This window comes from Anneissia japonica, unplaced genomic scaffold (genome assembly GCF_011630105.1).
Source record: "Anneissia japonica isolate Jap-2015-1 unplaced genomic scaffold, ASM1163010v1 scaffold1880_len88167_cov131, whole genome shotgun sequence".
NCBI classification, from domain to species: domain Eukaryota; kingdom Metazoa; phylum Echinodermata; class Crinoidea; order Comatulida; family Comatulidae; genus Anneissia; species Anneissia japonica.
In genome coordinates, this window is record NW_022709561.1 from 81,259 (window position 1) to 93,845 (window position 12,587).

General features: G+C 34.0%; 1 long non-coding RNA gene across 6 annotated transcripts in view; it reads right to left on the reverse strand.

Moving 5' to 3' along the window:
* Positions 1-12,342, reverse strand: part of LOC117106744 — a 20,608-nt gene extending 8,266 nt beyond the window's left edge. For 3 of the 6 annotated variants that reach the window (XR_004445130.1, XR_004445128.1, XR_004445127.1), the window contains exons 1-6: positions 12,303-12,342; positions 7,540-7,604; positions 6,883-7,017; positions 5,877-6,012; positions 5,284-5,429; positions 3,122-3,170 (exon numbers count right to left, since the gene is read on the reverse strand). This is a non-coding gene — a long non-coding RNA (uncharacterized LOC117106744). Of the gene's footprint in view, positions 1-1,969; positions 1,986-3,121; positions 3,171-5,283; positions 5,430-5,876; positions 6,013-6,882; positions 7,018-7,539; positions 7,630-12,302 lie in introns of those variants that run through there. The other 3 variants (XR_004445132.1, XR_004445131.1, XR_004445129.1) reach the window with 3 other exon arrangements.
* Positions 12,343-12,587: the final 245 nt, after the last annotated feature.

Consider the following 12,587-nt stretch of genomic DNA (forward strand, 5'->3'; position numbering starts at 1 on the left):
AATCTGAATCGATTAAAGTTTAAATATATTTACATACATATGACCGGTATAGAAGAAACTTTGAATTATTATTATTTGAATTGAAATTTGTTAAAGTACAGGAATAAGAATTCTTTTGAAGAGAAGACAACCATGCCGGTATTAAAAATAACATGCATTGTATTTTGACTATAAAACGCAATCTGATTCTGTATAGTAGTAGGCTTCCAAACTTTTCCTATCACTAGCAGGCCCTAGCATAAGTGGCGGGTCTTAAAATGGAAGGGAGCTGATGGTGTCAGGAAGGTAAAGTGGGGGGATCGGTGATTATGAGGGGATAACTCCCAAAATAAGGTGATATGAGGTGATTTTAAATTACTTGAGCATGATTTGTGGGCGGGGGCACAACTAGGGGATGGGAGAGTATTTTTTAGGGGTAGGGGGAGGATGTGCGACCCCCTTGTACATCCTAGATATGCCAATATCTAGCATACCCTGCAATTTACCCTACGGTCGACCACTGGACTAGGGTGGCCACTAATAATCTTTTAACATTTTTCAATTTCTGAAGATCCTAAAATAATATGCAATACACCAAATTATTCACCAAAAATGACGTCATCACAATTTCCTTTAGTGGGTATGAAAAAATAAAAACATCGCACGAAGAGCAATGCTAATGCTAATTGCGTGATGTCGAAAGTAGTGTATATTAAATTGTTAAAAATGTAATAAGTTAGCATAGAAGATACTTTGTAGACAATTTTTACAAATGATTCATAGATTTGAGATTAAGGTTGACTCGATTTACATTTCCATTCAGACTAAAAATATGAAGAGTTTTGAGAGACCTTCTAGGGGGCCTAGGCTTATCGCTTAGGCAAATCGCCACATAAAGCGCTGACTAATGGATCGTCGTTGATTTTGAGGTACACTTCAGACTGTCACTCGGTTTTGTTGCAATTTCTGTATGAAATAATTAAACTTATTGGACAAACTTAAATTGCTGAATTGTAGAATATATGTATTTCTTTGACTAACTATGATCAATGAGTCAGAAGAATGTTGTTTGTATGAATGTCTAGCCTAGTTTTCCATCCATTCCTACCACTGAATTTCAAATCCAATTTTCTGACGTTTGTTAAAGGAATATTTACCTTTGTTTGTAACTGTATTTTTGGCGGTGATTGCCTTCCATAGGGGTGATGATTTTTAACATTTTAAACAATGTTCCATCCTAAGTTTCTGAGAGCAAAATTATTTGATGTTATAAAATGAATTTCTTAATAAACTACACTCAATTGAGGAGTTGCTGTCAGTTGTTTTTGCATGTACCAAATTCCTTGACTACATTAAAAAAAGGGTAACAATTGAAAACTGTTATCAGCAGCACAGACAAGGCTTTAGCAGTATCTTAAAGAATTCAGAAATATCAGTACATCCTAAAATACAGGAGAGGAGAGGACATATACTTGTTACTTGTTTGATACTTTTTTAGCACTTATTGTTTGCGATTACAAAGCACTAACATACCCTCCACTGTAATATTTTCATCAAGTAAAGCCTCACCCCCCCCCCCCCCCCCCCCCAAACAAAAACTAACATAGTATCCTTTCATGAGTCATGAAGTAATTGATTGGTTAAAAAAATAAAAATTAAGTGCAAAAACTACAAACCCAGCCAAACATGTTGAAAAGACAAGTAGATGGATGCAGATGGGAAAGTGTTGTCTTTGATATGCTTACAGAACAGTGAAAAGTTTGTATACAAGCTTTACAAAACAATTAAGAATTAAGTTTGGTAGAAGCATTTTGAAGTTTTGGAAGAGTGTGAATATCTTTCAAACTGTGCTATATAAATGATGTAATGTATGTATGAAATATCTTTCTTCAGTCGACCAGTGTACAGAAAATTGCAATAATCTAACCTGGAAAGTAGCCCCAACAGTAGCATGACAGGTTTCCCCATCAATGAATTTTCTGATTCGCCACTGATTTCTAAGTAACCTGATGGTTAAGAATAGCAGATGAGCAAAATGAAACCTCCGAATTTGTAGACACTGCTAGATGGCTTGATTTCTAATTTTATAACTCCATGGTGGTACCTGTAGTAACCCCTAGTGAAAGATCAATACATTTTTCCTGATCAAGAGAAAGGTGGTATTTTAAAGCAAGGACTAGAAACTGTTTTCTCTTTAGCTTGAGCCTACTGTAGTACACACTAACACCCACTTCTGAATATCGGTAAAACAGTGGGGCAATTTATGGAGCAAAGAATCAATGCTAGAAAGATTTCAGGGACTAAAAGGAAGATATAGCTGAAGATCATCAGCATTGAAGTGATATAGCTTCACATAATGTTGCCTAGTGGGCTAATGTACAAACTACAGTACATAAGCAGGGGTCAATGACTTAGCCTCTTGGGGTACACCAGCATTTAGTAAAGGATGTGATGTGCAGAGAATTCACCAGATGGAAACCCTACTACTTTACAACTCAGAAACAATTTAATCCAGTAAAGGGCATATCCTTTGATGCCAAATGCTGTCTCAAGATGATGAAGCAGGACGTTGTGATCAACCGTATCACATGCTGCTGAGAGATCATACAGAACAAGCATAAACCTTGGCAATATATTCAGTGAAAAGAGAAATGTCAGTGTGGACTATAATAGAGCTGTTTCAGTACTTTGATTACCCCTATAGGCTCATCAGTTCAGTGAAGATTGAGAGAATAGTTGGTTGATGTTGTATTGATGTGTTGTTGTTGATTTTTATAGATGAAAGGTGATGGGCCATAAAAAAAACAAGGTGTTTTCTAGCCAAAGATGGTTGGCGGGCTGCACACATAGGCTTTTTAATGTGTTTTTGCAGGCAGCAAAAAAATCACTGTCAGGCCACATGCAGCCCGCGGGCCACACTTAGCCCAACTGTGATCCAAAAAATGTAAAACTGAGCTAATTACTAGCGATGATGCGGATTGTCATTCACATAATTTCAGTACTGGGACAATAATTACTGCCAGTCATCTTTCAATACCAGACAAAAAATATTGTTATTAGGTAATTTCATAAATATTCCTCACAAATACTGTTTATATGACAACATTATATCTTGCATATCATATAATTCTTAGAAACTCACCTTCAAATAATTCACAGCTTAGATCGTCATCTTCTCTTTGATCATTACACTGTAAAAAAGAGAAATTGTTATGATGCTGAGAATTCTTTTATTTTTGTACTATTTCATTTAAAAAAAAAAAAATTAAGACAATAACAATACAATATAATAATAATAATAATAATAATAATAATAATAATAATAATAATATAGTATCTAGAACAATAATACATGCAACAATAAAAGTAAACAAACAATACACATAATATTGAAAATTATAATTATAACAATAAAAATATTTACTAGAGCACACTCCGGGAGTGTATACAGTATTTCCGCACACATCATAATTCTCCATGTATAAAATTCCCACGCATCTTTCCCATTTGATAAAAAAAATAATGAAAACATAATCCACCAGGATTCAAACTCAGGACCTGCCGCTTACAAAGCAAACATCATTTCCAACTAAACAATTAATACAGCCCGGTAGCTACTGTATCATGGAGGTAGCTATACACAAAACAAAGGAATTTTTCAGTATTTTGTAGTATTCATACAAAGTCTGAAAATGCCGAAATTGTAATACATTATCTCTATGTACAGCAAGCAAATACAGCATTCCAAAAGGTTACTGTGAACTTAAAAGAATATATTAATTTCACAAAAAGTTGAACAGTATACTGTACACTGTAAGTAATTATGTCAACATTGTAGCAACTGAAACATCATTACTGGTTTCTTGTATAGAGTAGGTATGTGTAATGAAATTGTATTAATTTGTTGTCATTTATTAACCGATGTTAATTAAGCCTGTATATGTGAGAACCAATATAATTGAACCGTGAAAACCAATATGTATGTATGCAATATGTTGTTTTCCTGTATAGTTTTCACTGAGCCGATAAAAAAAATACAACCGAAGCTCCTGTCAAAGCCTTGGCCTTTGTGTTTATTATGCATGTCTAAATCTTATTAGGTAGACCAACACAGAACACTTCATTGAAAAATTCCTTGCTGCATTACAGTATATGAGGTGATGTGAATCAACACAGTGATTATGACCGAGTTTTAATTATTGCATCTATTTGTTTACTGTTGTTTGCAGAAGAGCGTTAATAGTCAATCAATGCTGGGTGCTTTTTTAAACATTTTCTTTGCTATCAACCTTCTTTAAAGAGAATTCAGGGTAGGCGGTATGAAAATTAATCATATATTCATAGTGTTAATCTATTTCATGGAACAGGCGGGGAAATTGTTGTAAAAGCCTCTGTATTTCGCTCCCAAATGAAGAGGGAAAAGCCGCATTCAGTCAACCTTGTTGTCGGCAAAGGCCAAGATGCGCACTGCTTGTGTAAATCTGGGTATCTATAACCAAGCACAGACACGTAGACCTAGGCTCACGTATGTTTCGCGTTGACAACCAGCTGTCTAAGGAAATTAAAATGTCAGAGAAAAAGTTTTTGATCGCTGATTAGTCGGTTTATCTGTCAATCAAATCTCGTCGAGATGTTAGTTGAATCATAAGAACAGGAATGTTTCTTTTAACGCATGAAAACGCAGACTGAATTTTGGTTCAGGTTCATGTAAATATAGTGTGAAAGATCTTTTGTTTAAAATATACACACAAACTTGTTGAAAGTACTTTATATTGTAGGCGAGACTTTTTTTATTCCTTGTTTCGCATACTTATTTTATGAAAGATCATCGGAGGAGGGCGGAATAAAAATAAAAATAACATTTTGTTTCCTTATTTAGCGATAGTTTTCCAAAAAACATCCTAACAGTGGAGAAATAAAAATAAAATTTGATTGGTGAATGTAATATAATTAGGAAGAAATATACATGTCTTTGGATATTTCAAGGCAGCGGAGGTCGTGATAGAAATAAAGAAAAACTTTTATTTTTTTTCTGAAATTTCCACTTTTTCGTGGCGGCAGGTGCACTAAATGGCCGAAAATGAAATTGTATTTTTATTCAAAATCATCAACATTTGCAGTCGGCAGGTTCGCTAATCAAGGTATAAAAAAAGTCTTGCCGTACATACATTAAAAACATTGCGATTTGCAACAATTATGTTTGGTGTGGAGCTGCCTATCCATGATGGAGTTGAGGTACATTGTTGAAATTTGTAACACGTACACATAATTATAGTTATACTCCTGTTGTGCAAGTTTTAATACCTTGTGTAACTGGCCATATGGTCTTTTTAAAGACAGAAGGATCTTTCAGTCTCATTGGGAACCATTATGGTCATGGTTGAGATGTTCATATAATGATGCAACCTCATCATAAACCAGCAAAGCCTCACCTCGATTTGCTTTTAAATCTGGTGAAATAATAATATTATTAATAATAATAATAATAATAATAATAATAATAATAAATAATAATAATAATAATAATAATAATAATAATAATAATAATAATAAAAACTTGTAAAATGCCGGTAAAACTTGTAAAACGCTCATGGCGCCCTTTACAAGAAGTAAAAAATATGAGAGACAAAAATTATGTACTCTTTAAGATTACTGTCATTGATGCAGTTTTTATACACAGTTTCTTTAATTTATTTACAATTTTTTTTTTAAATCTCACATCTTTGTCAATTGTAACTGTTGACAATCTGTACATATTGTTTTTACTCAGCCAGTTATTGGTTTTAAATGACATTTTATTTTTTTCAAATATTTGAAATTTGACATTACTATTATGCAAGGTCTGGAAATAAATTTAATGTAGATATGAAATACCAAAACAATTTGTTTGGACTTACTATTTTCACAGCTTTCTCCTTTAAACCCTGGTGCACAAATACAGTTACCTGTCTTGTCATCGCATATGTTACCATTAAAACAAATATTACAAATACTTGTACATCTAGGTGCACCCCAGCGGCAAAGGTGGACATTCTGAATGAAATAAATATCTCAAAATGGTTTAACCTATTAATATACGGCAATGCATTTAGGTTTAACAAATCTAACACTGACTATTATTAAAGAAGCATGGGCTAAGAGTCTACATGGTGTTCACACAAAATGTGTTATGATTACGTACACTGTACAAGGATGCTATTGCTTGTTCAGTGGCGGATCCAGAAATTCGAAATGGGGGGGGGGCCCCCCAGGAAGGGACATTCACCGCAGAGGGTCTAGCCCACCTGAGACCCACCGTGGTTGGGGCTGAGGTAAGAAAATTTATGATTTTAGCACTCTCAGACTTAAATTTAATTATAATTCTTCTTTTTTTTTCTAATTTGAAAAAATTAAGAAAGGAGGGGGGTCACTGTAAAATCAGTCAATCAAAGAATCAGATACTATTATGTTATACTTAGCTGTGCAAACCTTCAAACACAACTAGCAACAGATCCAGGAATTTGAAATAGAAGGGGCCAAGAAAGGGACTTTCACAGATGGAGGGTCTATACCCTCAGCCCAATCATAGTTGGGGCTGAGGTAAGACCATATTGCATATGATTATCACATTATTCAATTATAAAAGCAAATGAAACTTATAATTATATGCATGGCACTATGCAATACCACATTCAAAACAATGTTATATATAATTCATAACCATGTTTTAATGAGAATGATTAAACTAATTATTTGATCATTTGGGATCCTCAATACTTTATTAGAACATGATTTATGTGAAACTTGACTATTTTCACTAGAATAATGCTACAACCATTTAAAAAAACAGCCGATATGCAAACATTGTACCATGTTATGTTTTTGTTATTTTTTATAAATAAACAAAGGTGAAGACGTACTTACAGAACATTTTTAAGACCTGTCAGGTCTCATTCTCAACCTGCATTTCATAACTTCCGTCTAGCAGATGAATGTGCGATGACCTTTACAACCTACTAACTATTAACATCCAGATGAATTTTTTCAACTTATTTAAAACTTCAAAAATGACAAAAAAAAAACAAAAAACAGAGAGATATAAGTATAACAACAGTATATAGTTTTAAATATTAATATTCCATTATTTAAAAAATTCAAATATTTGTTTTAATGTTTTCGTATTTTATGATAAAATATCAGAAAATTTCTGAAACCTATATGTAAAGTCAAAGCACTAATCAGTGTAATTCCTCAACTTAATACAAAAGATCTAAATACTGTAAATCCAAAATAAATCTTTTTTTCCTCTGTCTCCCTTGTAATTCACTTAAATTGTAGGCCTACATTTATATTTGCTGTGAAATTTCAATTCTTTTGTTATCTTGTTATAGTTAATTAATTATCCTATGTACATATGAATGGAATTTGTAATTTCTGTGTATTTTTAACTTTCCACATTTTTATTTCTTTTGTTTTTAATTTTTTTTTGTTTTAAATATGTAATGACATGTAATTCTTATTTACTGTGAAATGAGGACATGAAAATTGAATTATTATGATTTACCAATAGTGTTAACTTACTTATTCAGGCCAATTTCTGAAGGTGGAAATGCCCTACTGCCACTGGATCGATGCACTTTTAGATTCTGGAGAGACAAATAAAATAAAAAACTGCAACAAATGAACATTTATAGTAAATGCAATTAGTTTAATGATGGGTTAGAAAGAGTGAAATTAAGTTTCAAATTTTCTTTTCTGAAATAAAATTTCCACCAAAAATCAAACTTTAAATATAAAGCCAAATAAAATTAATTGATCACCTCAAATTGTGGGTCATCATTAAAATATTTACTCTTTCATTTCTGATTTTAGCACTCAGACCTAAATTTTATTATAATTCTTCTTTTTTTCTTTTTTTCTTTTCTAATTAAGAAGTTGGAGGGGGGTATGGTGAATCCACTACTGTAAAATCAATCAATCAATCGAATATTCTTATGTTATACTTAGCTGTTCAAACTTTCAAACACTATGGAACGACAAATTACAAGTGGCGCAGTGCAAAAGTCAGTCGCAGTGCAAAACTAAAGTGGCGCAGTGCAAAACTAAAGTGGCGCAGTGCAAACTCAAAATGCGTGTGCCACCACTTTAGTTTTGCACTGCGTCACTTTAGTTTTGCACTGCGTCACTTTAGTTTTGCACTGCGTCACTTTAGTTTTGCACTGTGCCACTTTAGTTTTGCACTGTGCCACTTGACTTTTGCACTGCGATTGTAGCTTGTCCTTTTCGCAATATCACGCCAAAAGGACACAGTGCAGAAGTCAAGTGGCACAGTGCAAAACTAAAGTGGCGCAGTGCAAAACTAAAGTGGCGTAGTGCAAAACTAATATGGTGGCACACGCATTTTGAGTTTGCACTGCGCCACTTGACTTTTGCACTGCGCCACTTGAATTTTGTACTGTGCCGCTTGACTTTTGGCGATATTGTATGGAACGCCAATTTGGCATTAAAAAAAAATTAACTAATTTTTACTAGGTAGGCCTATATTATTATTATTATTATTATTATTATTATTATTATTATTATTATTCAATATCTTGTGACACCCCTCGAACTATAGTTAGGCAAAGATAAACTAAAACAATAATTACATACACATTCGCAAAAGTATAGTGTAACCCAATAGAATGAATTTTTATTTCTTTTATTGAATGTTCTTCTGGAAATGAAATCCCACTTTAGTAGTATGTTCTATCTCCTTTTTAAATCACCATTTACACATGTAATTAATTAGGATCCAATTCCTCAATCATCTACATCAACAATTGAATACAAATATCGACGGAATTTTCCTGTCCGGATAGGCAGATTTTAAAGAAATTTCAACCACACAAGTCGAAGTTCCAAATTTAGTAGCGCACGTGGGAAAAATACACAGCCGTGGGAAAATACGAAGTTCAATCCTTGTTGTACGGCAACAAGTTAGCCATGTTAAACTAACATCTCAGACAGCGCGCTGTGGAACTTGGCTCACATGATCGTATGTCGTAAGTTGCAGTCTACTCTCACAATACAGACACCCCTCCGGACCGGCTCCAATGTTCAGTTTTTCGTCCAGTTTAGTTTGTAAAACTTGTACTGAACCCACTTCGAACAATATTGTTGTAGTCAGGGCCTAGCTATTTAATTAATTTATCAAAGCCCTGGATTCTTTTGACTGCCTAGCCTACGCAAATTCAACACATTATTTAATAAAGAAATACGTATAGTACCTGTTGTTTTGCTGTACTGCTCAGCAAATTGAATTATTACCAATAAAACTGATGCGACTTTTATATTGTTTTTGTGTGTATTTCTTTAGGTCTAATTATGTTTTTCCAAGCACACATTCTTCGTTGGGCAATGCAGACTAGACATGTGCTTTGGCTGTGATGACGTCAGATCGCCCAAAGTTTTATAGTGCGTGACAGTAACAAGCTCGGTGTAATCTTTCACATCTCCCTGGTTTTTTCAAGAATGTTTTAATTAAACAAATTTATAAAACAAAACAAAAAACAAATAAGAAACCCTCCTGGTATATTTTAGAGTCAAATCTAAATAAACCTAACAAATTATATTTTATTCTCTACAAATTTCCTCCGTACCGACCGTAATTAAATTAGCAACATGTTTTGAAAAGCGTCTTGAGTTTAAAGAATGAATGAGGTGCATTTGAAAATTACACCGACGAATCTAACGAATTTGAATTAGACGTCTACTGAAAAGAGTAACCAGTAGAAACTTGCTTTGTTGAGTTCCCTCTTTATACAGGTTGATTCCAAATGGTCTTTAAGGATTAAAAGCAAGAATATACACTTATTAAAACATTGGAATGCGTAAATTTCACTTCATAATTAACCAAGAAAACGTCTACTGGTGTGTCGTGTTAATCAACAGATAATCTTCATGGCAATGCGAGTATAGCTAAGCGTCTCGTTTTCACAGCGTATAGTATGCGATTTGGAATAGGGAGTTCATGTTTTCGAAAAGTATTTTATTAAAAGAAGAATAGGAATGAGTTTGGGACTTAACAAAAATGTTCGGTTTTGCATGAAATTCGATTTTGTGGGCATTGAGTACACATAGTAATTTTCTATGTTTATAATATTTTTTTTTTTCGAAAATGTGCAAGTCGAAATCTGTATAATATATATATAACTCGAACTTTTTATGCCAGTCCCATTAGATTCGACTTAGGCGAACTCGACTGATTGAAAAAAAAGATAAAAATATATCATTTTTATAAAATTCAACCGCGGTTGATTGTAATTAATGATAACAATTAAAGTACAGTTGTAATAACTTATAGGCCTACAGGTAAATTACGCTACATAAGAATAAACTATTATTATTATTATCATTGTTATTATCATTATATTATTATTAAAGGCCACAGTAATATATGAATAATTAAAATGCCTAAACAGTATTTATTTTTCAATATATAAATATCAGAAATCGCTGTCGCACACTAAGACCACAATAAAATTATTATATTCATTTAAATATTGAAATTGTATTATGAAAAATGTTTAAAAAATGTTTAAAACCGTATAGTTTACATTCTGTCAAAATGTAAACAGGAAAAACAGGAAGAAATCTACTTGAGTCAAAAAACGAATCTGTGTCCTTTAATTTTTTGATTTGCCAAAAAAATTATTACTGTATATATTATTGGTCTAATTAATAAATTTAAATGCTGAAAATGTCAATCTGAGCTGTAATAATACAATGTGTAAATGCATGTTATTGAATCGGTCTTCCTAACTAGCTACCCCGTCGGTTGCGTCGACCCTAGCATAGCCTAACTATAAGTAGTCTACCCCAACTAGCCTAGCAATGATGTAGAAACAAAACGCAACAGATTTTTTTTTTTCAAACTTACAACCGATATCACTCGAAAGGTCACTCTTTCTTAATCGGAAATTACTCCGGAGGCTTTTTATGGTGCTTACGCTTACCTCCATTTCTCCAGCAATTTGTTTATTTGTTTAACCTATCACTACCAAAGCTTCTAATCTGTCTCAAGTAGCCATGGCTGACAACTGTGCTATAGGCCTTTATTAGCGGTAGTAACGATGAATAGAATAGATAAGCAGAGGCTACGGTATCTACGACAAGTATGCCTATGATCATAACGTTCCTATTTGTGTTTTAGTCCCAATTTTGTGCTGTTGTTGTTTTGCTGTGAAATTATTAAGAAAAATTGAATTATGTGTTCTTGATTTTTTTATTCATTTATTTTATTTAGTTTAATTTTGATGCCAAAATTGGCATTCCATACAATATCGCTTAAAGTCAAGTGGCGCAGTGCACAAGTCAAGTGGCGCAGTGCACAAGTCAAGTGGCGCAGCGCACAAGTCAAGTGGCGCAGTGCAATATTCAAGTAGCAGCACACGCATTTGGATTTGCACTGCGCCACTTTCGTTTTGCACTACGATTGTTGTTTGTCCTTTTCGCGATATCACGCCAAAAGGACAAACTACAATCGCAGTGCAAAAGTCAAGTGGCACAGTGCAAAACTAAAGTGGCTCAGTGCAAAATTCAAGTAGCAGCACACGCATTTGGATTTGCAATGCGCCACTTTCGTTTTGCACTGCGCCACTTTAGTTTTGCACTGTGCCACTTTAGTTTTGCACTGCGCCACTTTAGTTTTGCACTGCGCCACTTGTAATTTGTCCTTTTGGCGTTTGAAACACAACAGTGACTTTTTAATTACTACCCATATTTTATTCACACTGGACTTTACTTTGGAGTGAACATTCAAGATGTTATGGCATGCTAGCCTAGCCAGGAGCCTAGCTAACTAACTAGCCTATAAAAAGCTAGCCCTATGATGGTTGATGGTCACTGTTGGAAATTAGCTAGGCCTAGGCTAGTTAGCCTAGCCTGGGCCAGCTACTAAACGAAAATAAATCTTGTTTTGATATAACTAACAACCTCAACATACTTTTGATGCACCACACCGGGCGGTGTGTAAAGTAACTGATGTGCTAGTACTAAATAGGCCTGGCCAAAGGCTTGATATGCCTATCCTACTAAAGGCATTAAGCCTAGCCATGCCCTAGAGGCATAGGCCTAGGCCTAGTAGGACTAGGGTAGCCTAGTAAACTAAGCCTAGCCGCGCTAGCGTAAGCCTTATTTTAGGCCTAGCTAGCCTAGGTCACCGTCCTAGGCTAAGAATGCTACAAAATCGATTCAATAAAAGCTTTTTAATTATTGATTTTATGCTACAGTAAATAAGTTAATTAATTCACTAGGCTTTCAATAGTTCCTTATTAATAAAATAAACAAAGTAGCACACTTACACAATAGCAGGCCTAGGCCTACCTAGGCCCAAAACCAAAGATCGTATACGATCTTTGCCAAAACGCTCAACTGGATTTCAATTTATCGCGGGGCAGATCGAGCCATCGAAGGAAACGCATGCGCAGACACTGTTTTCGTCAAAATGTATTATTTTAAAGATTGGAATTATTGAGCAGAAAAGTCGATATATTTTTATTTTCGTCACTGTAGGCAGCAATCATCATCGGATAAGATAAAAATACATCAAATAGTGGTGCCAAACGGTTTACGCTATATTCGTATGT